Source organism: Crinia signifera, chromosome 1, assembly GCF_055691185.1.
Source record: "Crinia signifera chromosome 1, ASM5569118v1, whole genome shotgun sequence".
In the NCBI taxonomy this organism is placed as follows: Eukaryota; Metazoa; Chordata; class Amphibia; order Anura; family Myobatrachidae; genus Crinia; species Crinia signifera.
In genome coordinates, this window is record NC_139217.1 from 319,501,569 (window position 1) to 319,515,878 (window position 14,310).

Consider the following 14,310-nt stretch of genomic DNA (forward strand, 5'->3'; position numbering starts at 1 on the left):
TCGTGTGGCAGACCCTGTCGCTGAAATGATTGTTTGTTAAAGTGTGCATGTCCTATTTAAACAACATAAGGGTGGGTGGGAGGGCCCAATGATAATTCCATCTTGCACCTCTTTTATACCATTTTGTGCTTTGTGGGGCCTAGTTTTTCAAACAGCCACCCTGTCTGCCGTTGCAATGCCACTCCTAGATGAGCCACATTTTTGTGCTCCACACTTGTGTGGCTTACTATAGTTAGTCAGCTTCCTTGGTGCATTCATTGGCTTGTCTTTTCCACCTGCATAAGAAACCCTTGGCCATTGACAATGTATTTGTGTACAATCTCTCGCCTAATTTGCTGGAAAACTATTTATTTTGGAAGCTCCGAGCAGATCTCTGTGCAGCCCAAATCATCCGCTGCTCCTTGGTGATATGTATTTAAATACCCATATCCCAGTGATGTAAAATCAGCTAACATGGCATCCAACTGTGCTAGGCGCAGAGCCAAGCAGTGTAAGACTTCCAGAGCGAATTCTTTCAGCAAATGTGTAGACAGATGATCATGCCATATAGTAGGGTTATCGTTTATTAAACTGCTTGCAAGTCAGCTTGTAAGTCTCGCCTAACTTGATGGAAAACACAAAGTTGCTGAATTTCTTTTGGCAGCTCCGAGCTAATCTCCTTGCGGCCCAAATCATCCACTGCTCCTTGGCTATACATGTATTTAAATACCCATCAACCAATGATGTAAAATCAGCTAACATGTGCCATCCTATTTCTGCAAGATAAGGGTAGGTGGAGGGCCCAAGGACAATTCCATTTTGCATCACCATTCATTAATCCCACTGCTGAGAGTCATTGATATGTAAGATAAGTGGATTTGTCTTTAATTGCATACAACTGTTTGCACTCCACTTCTTGCTTCAGCAATGTATTGTGAGACAGTTGGTAATAATAATCACAGAGCTGAGCAATCCAACTGCTGAGAGTCAATGATATGTAAGATAAGTGGACTCACCTTAATTGCATACAACTATTTGCAATCCACTTCTTGCTTTTGCAATTTATTGCGAGGAGGTTGGTAATCTTCACAGAGCTGAGCAATCCCACTGCTGAGATTCAAAGCCAGCTTCCTCAGTGCATTCATTGGCTTGTCTTTTCCACCCGGGTAAGAAACCCTTTGCCATTGATAATGTATTCGTGTATTGCTTCCTCTCACCTAACTTGCTGGAAAACAGAAAGTTTCAAATGTGAAGAAATTGGACGATCAAGCCATATATTGGGGTTATCCTTTATTAAAGTACGCTTGTAAGTCAGGAATGAAACTTGTGAAGACGGCATGTTGAGATGTTGAGGCAAACATTCCTTAAGTGAACACATATGATTAGGAAGGAAGCCCTCGGTTTCCATGAAGAACAGGTATACATCTCCTACCTGTGTGACAAAGACATTTCTAAGAACCACCCCATATTGGTTGGACGAGACATCCCCCAGCCAGTGACAGTCATGAACCACATTTAGAAGGCTTTTGTCTTCAAGCACCATTTATAGCCCATTTCTGATATGTAAGATAAGTGGATTTGTCTTTAATTGCATACAACTGTTTGCAATCCACTTCTTGCTTCAGCAATGTATTGCGAGGCAGTTGGTAATAATCACAGAGCTCAGCAATCCCACTGCTGAGAGTCAATGATATGTAAGATTAGAGAAGTGGACTCATCTTTAATTGCATACAACTGTTTGCACTCCACTTCTTGCTTCAGCAATGTATTGTGAGACAGTTGGTAATAATAATCACAGAGCTGAGCAATCCAACTGCTGAGAGTCAATGATATGTAAGATAAGTGGACTCATCTTAATTGCATACAACTATTTGCAATCCACTTCTTGCTTTTGCAATTTATTGCGAGGAGGTTGGTAATCTTCACAGAGCTGAGCAATCCCACTGCTGAGATTCAAAGCCAGCTTCCTCAGTGCATTCATTGGCTTGTCTTTTCCACCCGGGTAAGAAACCCTTTGCCATTGATAATGTATTCGTGTATTGCTTCCTCTCACCTAACTTGCTGGAAAACAGAAAGTTTCAAATGTGAAGAAATTGGACGATCAAGCCATATATTGGGGTTATCCTTTATTAAAGTACGCTTGTAAGTCAGGAATGAAACTTGTGAAGACGGCATGTTGAGATGTTGAGGCAAACATTCCTTAAGTGAACACATATGATTAGGAAGGAAGCCCTCGGTTTCCATGAAGAACAGGTATACATCTCCTACCTGTGTGACAAAGACATTTCTAAGAACCACCCCATATTGGTTGGACGAGACATCCCCCAGCCAGTGACAGTCATGAACCACATTTAGAAGGCTTTTGTCTTCAAGCACCATTTATAGCCCATTTCTGAAAACTCCAGGCCCCAAGAGAAGGACATCAAAAAGATAAATGCATCTTTTTGAAGCCACATGCAGCCAGCACAACTTTCCATGGCGACACAAGTTCAGTCCCACTGCACATAAGCTCAGGACTTTTTGGTTCATAGCTATCAAATTGCAGGACCAAGCATAGGCTGAAACTGGTCTTTCACAACATAGTCTGCATCTTCATCCTCAACTGCCCATTAAATGGCCTGTAGGATACTGTCATGCATTCCATGCGGTGCAGGTAGATCAGGCTCTCTCATTTCCCCGGTAGGTTTCCCAGCATCTTGTGATAAGGTTGTATCTCTTTCATTAGCTGTATTTTCTGGCTCTTGACTTGAAGGACCAGATGATTCTTCGTGGTTTCACTTTCAGAATGGTATGCCCAAAGAGGATTTTTGTTCCAGGCACTTCTTTCCCAGTTGCCAAATCCTTAACTTTTCTTAAAGTGATTGTACAGCTCGCATCAATACTCATTGGCACACCCAGAAAGCATCCATTGGTGGTTGTAAATTTGATATTGTTCCCAATGACCTTTGTTAGGAAGCTGGTATCAGTTATTATGTCCATGATAAACGTGTATTACAGGCACAGGACCAAGCACAGCACACACCACCGGCAGCAACTGCAAACAACCGCACCCTCCTAAAGACATTTTAATACAAATCCCCAAGGAGAGTCAGAATGTCTTGGTGGTTGCAATGCCGGAACCTTACCATCACTGTGCTGGAGGATTACTTTGGCGACAGCATCCAAGTAGACATACCAGACAGTCCTTACCTGTACTGGCAGAACAAAAAAGGCAATTTGGAAGCCCACTGTACAAAGTCAAACTTGCTCTATTTTACCTGAGTTGTCCCCACTCCAGTGTGTACTCTGAAAGAGTTTTTAGTGCAGCGGGGAACATGGTCAGTGAGTAGTGTAGAGGGTTGCTTCCGCAAATTGTGGAGAAGATGATGTTCATCAAAATGAATTGGATGAGGATGACATCTTGCCTCTATAGAGCCAGTTTGTATAGGGAGAGGTGACTTGCTGCTTTTTTTGTGGAGCCCAAACAAACCAATAATTTCAGCCATAGTCATGTGGCAGACCCTGTCACAGAAATAATTGGTTTGTTAAAGTGTGCATGTCCTATTAACGCAACAAATGGGTGGGTGGGAGGGCCCAACGACAATTCCATCTTGCACCTTTTTTGCCATTATGTGCTTTTTGGGGCCTAGTTTTTCAAACAGCCATCCTGTCTGCCGCTGCAGTGCCACTCCTAGATATGCCACATGTTTGTGCTGCACACTTGTGTTTCTTACTATAGTTATCCAGCTACCTTGGTGCAACCTTTTGCCCTAAAACAATATTGTGAGGTGTTCAGAATAGACTGGAAATTAGTGGAAATTAATGACATTGAGGTTAATAATAGTGTAGAGCAAAATAAAAACAGAACCCAAAACACAAAACACAAAACACGAAAATGGTGCTGTATTTTTGGAACAGATCCAGATCCAAAACACTGCCCGAGATACAGACCCAAAATGTGTTTCACAGAATATGAAAAGTGCCCGGTACACATCCCTAGTATTCAATCCGTACCGATTTTGCCAACAGTAGGAAAATCAGCACTTTTTGATGATTTTCGGTCAAATTTGCAGTTTACCTATTTAATTCAAGTACCTATTTTTCGACTGTCAAAAAAATCATCATGGTCGGAAAAAACACATGGATCGGTGGATTACTCAATGATCCACGTGTTTTAGTTATTAATGCAGCCATTTTCAACTATTTCTGCTGATGCAGTCAACTTTTTACCAAAGTCAAACCTGCATTGCTGGAAAGACCATCCATAAATTGCTGCATTGAATAGATATACCTGGATTTTTCAGGAAGACAACAATTCTGGACATCACTGAATGTAACCCATTCTAGTAGTAGTAGCACTAGTAGTAGAAGTTGTAGTAGTAGTAGTAATAGTTGTATTTTCTATCACTTTCAGATGTATTTAATTCATTGTCTAATATATTATGCCAAGCAATGTAAATGTATAATACAGCGACAAATGTTCAAACCTGTGACTATGTGAATCTTATCTTAGAAAAAAGTTTATTGATGTATCTAAGGGATATGGAAAGCATCATTTATGAAGCAGATAATTAAACCAACATTTGTGCTGCATTTATTATAATTGAATTCCATATAATTAAACACAGTCAGGAGCATTTTGGGGGGGCTTTCATAAACAATAATATAAAAAGTCTGTGAAGTGCATAAATAGCCTAGTGTGATTGAGGAGGAAAATAAAACAAAAATAATCAACTTTTCTAACATAATGATCATTACTTGTAGTTATCAATATGCTGGCCCCCTATTGTTTTATATGCATTTTACTACTAAAAGAAACAAGTCAATTAATCTTTGCAGTCTGTTTTATTTCAGTGCACAGTATAAAATAAATATAACTTAGAGGGAAGTTTTTAATTACTCTAATTTAATACAGCACTGAAAATCTCAAATAAAAAAGACCATCAAATAGTTTTGTCATTAATAAGAAATACAGTTTTCAATTATCAATTTAGAAATTGGATGGATTAATTATATTTCATATAGAGCTTCATTTAACAGTATCATTTTTTATATTAGTTGAACAAGACTCCAATAATAGAAGAACATTGATTGTTTTACTATAAATAGAAGCTTTTTATCTGTTGATTGCTTGTTTTACTCTTTCCATTGATGACACTACTCATGTGACTCATACAGCATATTTATATAAAGGTTGACTTTTCAATGATTTTTAATTATTTTCAATGTGAAAAACAAACTTAATAAATTTTGTATTTCAGGAGTTAAAGTAAATCATGGTTTTAATAATACTTGAGTTTTGGTATTGATTTGTAAATTTTAGTAAAAGTGTGCTTTGATTCTGGAAGCACATCATCAATTTATGTACATCAATTTTTATCAATTTGAAATTGATAACAATTTATGTAACATTACTTTTAGTAAATATTCCTCTCGGATACATAATGACCAAATTTAATAGATGTTTTAAACTCATATTACCAGCAGCACATTCATACTGTACAAAAAGTTGTTATGCTGTTAATATTATGATAGTCTGACTAAATACCATTAGTTTTTCATTTCAAATCTGGTGCATGCAGACATACAGGAGATAAGAAGAGATAGTAAAAAGGTGTTCTGAATCTAGACTGGGAAATAGATAAAATTGCAAAACAAAAAGGCAGATTATTTCTGTAATGAATTAAATGTTTAGATGTTATCTTCCCAAAGAAATGTGTTTTGTCTGTTTTATAGACGTTAGAGGTTCTATAGATTTTGTCTCATAACTTTGCATATTTTGCAAAAGCATTTGAGATGGGGGAAGGGCAATTTACAATTATATACCAATGATTGTGGCAATACTGTGTAGAGTTATTTATATTAATAAAGCATACACCTTCGGGCACGATATAATAATTTTATTTTTGAGTCATTGAAGAGTATGTGGATGAGGAGTGCGTCCAATTAAACTGATTTCTTTTCTCTTTTCTTATTGTGTACCTATATCTAAATCAGTAGACAGCACCCTAAGCCAGCAGGGGAATATATATTAAAGTCCCTCCTGACTGACAGCCTTGCCATCCACAAATTGTTAATTCTTATTGAAATATATGGTGCAGGTCCCCCACACACTCTCTCCAATACTGTGTACCTGACAACATTATTAGCGCAGTGGAACAGCATCTTTTTTATTGTAACACGCTGACATTGCCTGGCCTTGAACACACACAAGTTGTAGAAAAAAATTGAATTTTCTTAACTAATGATAGCAACTTCATGCTGTGCACATATTATTAACAAATTAACATGGCATCTACTGAGCATTATTGTTACACAGAGTTTCTGCCTGGTCTTGAACACACACATTTTAATAATAAAAAGTAACAAAAAATGTAATCATCTGTATGTTATTTTAAAAAATTACAACAACTTTACACGGTGACTCATACAGTAATAGGGTGGCAAGTAACCAACTGAGCATTATTATGTTAATGCTGCCCCTATATTAGTAGCTCTGGGCTGCACTGCATCATTGTGATGCAGCAATAAAGGGTTAATGCCCTATATATTAGTCAAAGTTCTGGGTTTCTGCACCAGTTAAATTCACTAGCTGAGATTTGCCAGCTTCTACAAAAAGATTGTATCTTCTGCAATGACAGAAATAGATTTAAAAAATGCAGCACCCTGAGATGTCCCTATGATTAGGAAGGCTAAAAAACCTGACAATACTGGTCTAAAAATAAACAAAAGCCACAAAATATATACACTGCCATTCAAAATTCCCTTTAAAAAAAAAGAAAACAGAAAAGCACTGTTTTTTCAGTGAAGATGACATTAAATTAATCAGAAATACACTATCTACATTGTAAGTATGGTAAATGACTATACTAGCTTCAAATGTCTGACTTTTAAAGGAATATCCAGATAGGTGTATAGAGACCCATTTTCATCAACCATCACTCCAATGTTCTAATGGTACATTGTGTTTACTAATCACATTAGAAGACTAATGGATGATTAGAAAACTCTTGAAAACCCTTGTGCAATTTTGTTAGTAAAGCTGAAAATTGGTTTGCCCATTAGAGAAGCTATAAATTTGGCTTTCCTTTGTGCTACTTAAGTATCTGGAGCATCACATTTGTGGGTGGTCTATACTCAGTGGCGTAACTACCTATTATGCGCCCCCCCCCCGCCGCGAAATTTTCGGCGCCCCCCCCCCTGCCCTCCCCCTCCCCTCGGCGCACCCCCCCCCCCCGATGCTTGTACCTGCCCGGCCGAATCTGCAGTCACGGTCCCGTCGCCGGCTCCTGCTGCTATAATGAAAATGGACTCTTAGAAAATGGCTGCCCCCATACTGCAGACAGAAAACTGTCTGCAGTATGGGTGCAGCCATTTTCTAAGAGTCCATTTTCATTATAGCAGCAGGAGCCGGTGCCGGGAGATGGAGAGATGGGACCATGAAGGCAGACAAGACAGCAGCGGGTAACTATAGCCCCGCAGACCCACGGTGCCCACATGTTGTCTGCGCCTCCCCGCCACCGCGGGGGCTGCGGAGCTATAGCTACGCCACTGATTATACTCTCAAAATGGTAAGAAAGAGAACCTTCATGTGAAACTCTATTATATTCTTGTTCTTCGAAATTAAGGTTATTCCATACAAGAATTTGCCAAAAAACTGAACATTTCCTACAATGGTGTGTACTAAATCCTTCAGAGAACAAACAGGCTCTAACCAGAATATAAAGAGAAGTGGGAGGCCCCCGGTGCACAACTGAGCAAGAAGACAAGTACATTAGAGTCTCAAATTTTGAGAAATAGATGCCTCGCAGGTCCTCAACTTGCAGCTTCATTAAATTGTATCCACAAAGCGCCAGTGTTAACGTCTACAGTGAAGAGGTATCTCTAAGATGCTGGCCTTCTAGGCAGAGTAGCAAAGAAAAAGTCATATCTGAGCCAGGCCATTTAAAGGAAAAATATTAATATTGACAAAAGAACACATACATTGAACAGAGGGAAATTTAAAAAAGTGTTATAGACAAAGGAATCAAAGTTTCAGGGGTTTGGATCACACATAAGAACATTTGTGAGATGCAGAAAAAGTGAAAAAAATTGCTGGAAGAGTGTCTGACACCATCTGTCAAGCATAGTGGAGGTAATGTGATGGTCTGGGGCTGCTTTGGTGCTGGTAAAGTGGGATATTTGTACAAGGTAAAAGTGATTTTGAATAAGGAAGGCTATCACTCCATTTTGAAGGTTAAAGACAAAGTACTCTATTTTTGTTGGGGCATGCATTAATAACAATTAATGTATATATTTTATTTAATTAGCTAAAAATTATAATGTATAGTTCTGTAGTTGTAGTTATATCATGAATACCCAAAGTTGGACAATATACCCGCAGTAAAGTCTACCAGGCACTACGTTAAATTTTGTATAGTAGGGATCAGCACTGGGTTACGTACTGTTTGGTATGGTTCAGCCACTGCGCTCATAATGGAGCTAAAAAACTTAACTTTTATTGAAATACACTAAATTCGTGGCCAAAAATCCACTCAGGATAAATGCCATACAGACAAAAAAAAGAGTAAGGTTCACACACGAAAATAATTAATTGACAGATAGTGACTTTAAAAACATAGGGAGACGATAATAGTCTTAATTGCCTTTTATCAAATACCTTGAGGTCACTTATTTTATGTTTTTTGGGTGTTACCCCACAGCTGTGACTGCTGTTTAGGATGGCCACAGCATACCCTACACTGCCTCTGTTGATCTGTCCCAATGGATGGCCAGTACCTGCAGATGATAAGGCTTCACCTTTAATCGGCACATTTGAAAGGGAAAATTAACTCTACCCCAACTCCGGTGCAATCAGGTCTTATGGTTAGACAAGGTACTGGCGATCCTTCAGAGACAGTCAAAAGGTGAAACTGACTAACAGGGACCTAACTGGAATATAAAACTAACTAATAGCACACCACTGACAACAGACAAACCAGCAAACAAAACATAGAAGAAACCTAGTTGCCTATCATGGGGAAACTCTGAAGATCCCAGAGGGAAATTAGCAAGCGTGGACTCAATAGCAATGAGAACACTGTCCACAATGTCGCAACTGAACAAATGGTAAAGAAATGAAACCTGGGCTCCAACATGGAGCATTTACGGTTTACTGGAACTGGACCAGGAGTGGCAGAAAGCGATCCAAGGAGCAGATTAAACCAAACATTCTGCTGCCTCCCCCATGCATAGAAAATGTGTTGGTGGGAGGTGAGCGATGCATGGCAGAGAAGAGACTGATTAAAGGTTAAATAGGTATAGGAGGCACCAGAAATCTCCATTTTGCAACACCATGCCATACCATGTGGACAGCGCTTGATTGGAGTCAATTTCCTCCTCCAACAGGACAATGACCCAAAACACACCTCCAAATTATGCAAGAACTATTTAGGGAAGAAACAGGCAGCTGGCATTCTGTCTGTAATGGAGTGGCCAGCTCAGTCACCAGATCTCAACCCCATTGAGCTCTTATGGGAGCAGCTTGACCGTATGGTATGCATGAAGTGCCCATCAAGACAATCCAACTTTTGGGAGGTGCTTCAGGAATCGTGGGGTGAAATTTATTCAGATTACCTCAACAAATTACCAGCTAGAATGCCAAAGGCCTGCAATGCTGTAATTGCTGCAAAAGGAGCATTCTTTGACAAAAGCAAAGTTTGAAGGCCAATGTCTTGACAATATGTTTTATTCATTTTGCAACTCATTAGATAAATAAAAGCCAGGTTACATGTAAAACAAGTATTTGTCTAGGTGACCCCAAACTTTTGAACAGTAGTTCCCTAGCCCAGTAGTTCCCTAGCCTCGCGGGGCTCACTGCGCTCGCCACGCTTCGGGCTCGGTGGCTCGCTGCGTTCGCCACACTATATAGAATCAACTCCATGCTGACGTGGATAGTGGGGGTATGAAAAGGTCGTAGGACGCGTACCGCCGCCCCTCGCGTGCTTGCCACGCTTCGGGTTCACGTTCATAGTGGGGGTGGCGTGGGGGTGCATTTAACATTGTAAGCCCCCATTAGGGTGCTTTTACAATTAAACATTGTATAGGGGGCTTATACAATTTTAAATCGCATTGCATCACAGTGCACCGGGTGTATGCCATGCGATGCGATGCAATTATATGTCGTGCAACCAAATATTGTGGGCGCCGTGCTAGTACACAAGTACCGATTTTTTAAATAAAATAAGCATCTTTATTTGTAGCATATAACTAAACATTGCACACAACTGGCACCCAACAATAATTTGTTTCCTCTCTCTCTCTCTCTCTCTATATATATATATATATATATATATATATATATATATATATGTAGAAGAAAAAACCAGAGAGCGCACGATGTGATTATAAACGTAAAGAGCACTTTTACTGTAATAATATAGTCACATACATGTAAGGTTTAAAACAGCAGGCATGCAAAGGTATATTAACCCGGAGAAGCAGATCAGGCATCCACACGCTGACGCGGATAGCGAGGTAGCAGCTGAGAACTCCAAGCCGGGACCAAAGACAGATCAGACGACGTCACAGCGTCAACACGTCATCCAGGACCGCCCCAACGCGTTTCGTCATTAGATGACTTCGTCAGGAGGCGTATCCCAACATAATCATGGAAGCACTTAAATACCTTCAACTTACTGATTGACAGGAGGTAAAATTTACATTTAAAGTGACCGTGCATAAAAAATAACAAATAGTGTGCAACAAACTGCGATACAATGATACATGAATACATAATGTCATACAATATACAAGAATAATTTGCAGAATACATAAATATATATAAAAAGTACAAAAATATACAAAAATACAAATATATAAAAATACAAATACAAAAATACAAAAATCGAAATACACAAACAAAATACATAAAATCCAGCTAAGGTAAAAACGAAGGATGCCGACACAGAGACCACACGCCAAAGGTCACCATCTACAGACTATAGCAAGGATAAAGGGGTGACAGCCCAACAACAGTATCCCGCCAATCTATAGAAGGTTTACAATGGTTTAATGTAGAAAAGGAACTATGTCAACACCCTCGTTAAGACCGGCTGGGGACATGGTGTTCATAGTAAAAATCCAGTAAGTCTCCCTACGGCTCAATTTATTTAAAACATCACCACCTCTTTCGTCGAGGGTGACATGTTCCAACGCTTTAAAAGAAAAGAAATCAAGATTAGAATTACAACAAGATGCAAAGTGTCTAGGAACACTATGTAACACAGACTTGTTTCGAATACTCCTAGTATGTTCAAGTATTCTTAACTTAAGTGGGCGCTTCGTCTTCCCAATATATCTCTTGCCACATCGACAGGACAACATGTAGACAACACAAGTTGTCTACATGTAGACAACATGTAGACAACACAAGTTGTTGTAATTCTAATCTTGATTTCTTTTCTTTTAAAGCGTTGGAACATGTCACCCTCGACGAAAGAGGTGGTGATGTTTTAAATAAATTGAGCCGTAGGGAGACTTACTGGATTTTTACTATGAACACCATGTCCCCAGCCGGTCTTAACGAGGGTGTTGACATAGTTCCTTTTCTACATTAAACCATTGTAAACCTTCTATAGATTGGCGGGATACTGTTGTTGGGCTGTCACCCCTTTATCCTTGCTATAGTCTGTAGATGGTGACCTTTGGCGTGTGGTCTCTGTGTCGGCATCCTTCGTTTTTACCTTAGCTGGATTTTATGTATTTTGTTTGTGTATTTCGATTTTTGTATTTTTATATTTGTATTTTTATATATTTGTATTTTTGTATATTTTTGTACTTTTTATATATATTTATGTATTCTGCAAATTATTCTTGTATATTGTATGACATTATGTATTCATGTATCATTGTATCGCAGTTTGTTGCACACTATTTGTTATTTTTTATGCACGGTCACTTTAAATGTAAATTTTACCTCCTGTCAATCAGTAAGTTGAAGGTATTTAAGTGCTTCCATGATTATGTTGGGATACGCCTCCTGACGAAGTCATCTAATGACGAAACGCGTTGGGGCGGTCCTGGATGACGTGTTGACGCTGTGACGTCGTCTGATCTGTCTTTGGTCCCGGCTTGGAGTTCTCAGCTGCTACCTCGCTATCCGTGTCAGCGTGTGGATGCCTGATCTGCTTCTCCGGGTTAATATACCTTTGCATGCCTGCTGTTTTAAACCTTACATGTATGTGACTATATTATTACAGTAAAAGTGCTCTTTACGTTTATAATCACATCGTGCGCTCTCTGGTTTTTTCTTCTACATGTGCTTCTTCTTGAGGTGTTGGTGTTACCTCTCGCCAGAATACAGCTGCACTACATGATCTACCAGCATATGGACAGTTCTCCTATCCTTACAAGGGATTATTTGCGCATATTGACCGGACTTTTCTGTATGTATATATATATATATATATATATATATATATATATATATATATATATATATATATATATATATATATATATATAATAAACAGGAGATCCGGCACAGCCACTTAGAATTTCAGCTTCGGCGGGTGCCCACACAGCAAAAAAGCTATTTATAATCCACAGACGTGTCGCACTCCAGCCAGTTTTCAAAGTGCTTTATTGCAGACAACGATGACACAGCAACGTTTCAATACACTTAAGTATTATCGTCAGGCTCATTGATCTTACACATAGCCGCAGTTTAAATAATGAACACCGCGCCACTCAGCCAGCGTCCACGCCCAGCCAGGCGGCGCTATCAGATGACATCATATAACGTTACTCAGTTGCAATATCTAAGACAATATTTTTAATTGAGTTTTTATTTATGAGGAAACAGACAAACATTTTAAAACATACATTTGTTACATAAAATGCGCAGGAATTTTATGGACTTTACATCACACGTCGACACCATATAACAGCTTTGTAAACAATAGAATCATATCACATCAAATGAGGAACACCTCTCTGCTTCCTAAAACCTTTCTTACTGGGTGGAGAAAAACATATATTCTGATTCGTCTTTGTATTTACAATTAAATACGCAGTTACTCTAATAAATAGGCTATTTTACACACTCCAGATTTCTCTACCGATATACTGACCGTCAGTAATTATCACCTATCTTCCTATTGCTTTAATTAGATATTTCCATCTATTGAAGCTTGAGTTAAACAGCTACCTATTTACATTGTGAATTGCATCGGGCTGAATATTTCTATATTTAGGCTTTAACTCGTATGGATCTTACTTCTTGTTGGGAAAAAAAGAGAAAAAGAAAACAACATACAGATATTCTCTTTTCTTCTTTTGAACAAAAAAATATAGATTTAGTGACTTTCTATACTTGTATGCATATATATACTTAATAAGATGACTACTAAAAAAGAAAAGAAGTCAAGGAATGTGCTGCAGAAATCGTGACTCACCCCCCCCCCCCCCCCTTATGTGACATAATAATTACAAATTACCTTAATCCTCACTACTTCTATACGATACTATTAACAGGTTAAATGCATAAATATATATTTCCCTTTTCCCTTCTCACCACTTTCTACCTATTATACTTTTTTACTGTGAAAAAGTGGTCTTTCCTTGTATCTTATAATATTCTGACCTGTGCCATAATTCCCAAATTGCCTGAAATTTAGTGCTAGTACCTCTTGTGGCATATGTAAACTTTTCGTGTTCATAAGTGATGTTCACCAGATTAATCCATTCCTCTACTGCAGGGCCATTCCCTGCCATCCAATTACGTGCTATAATTACCTTAGCCAGTGACGTAAGATTCAAAAGAAGTGTTCCCAACTCTCTAGAGATATTTTCTCTATACCAGAGTCCCAATACCAAATTTGTTACTGTGAGGACATCCCTCGATACCCCCATACCACTAATGATCTGGCATATCTTTTCCCAGAAGTGATTCACCTTCCTGCAAGCCCACAAAAGGTGCCAGAACATAGCCCCATTCTCCCCACACTTTGGGCACTCATCTTTTTTTAATCCATCTATTTTGTTCAACCTGGCTGGGGTTATGTATGTCCTGTGGAGTATATTGAACTGTACTTGTTGAGTTCTTATAGAGTTTGTTGCCTTTTTGGGGTGGCTAGTGCCCGCTGCCAGTTGTTTTCATTTATGTCTGGGATATCTCTTGTCCATCTCTGCCTAAGCTGAGATAGATCTGCCTCGTTAATGTTGGTCATCATGTACCCATACAGTTTGGTGATACGCTTTCGAGGATTTAGTTGTTGGATACATTTTTTAATCAGGGCTTCCTCCAGCCACCCTTTCCTGTCTGCACTGTACTGGGTTAGCGTGCTCCGAACCTGAAGAAATCTAAAGAAC

At 39.0% G+C, this 14,310-nt stretch overlaps 1 pseudogene; it reads right to left on the minus strand.

The window, feature by feature from the left end:
• Positions 1-347: 347 nt before the first annotated feature.
• LOC146077137 (piRNA biogenesis protein EXD1-like) lies at positions 348-13,713 on the minus strand (annotated as a pseudogene).
• Between the last annotated feature and the right edge of the window lie 597 nt (positions 13,714-14,310).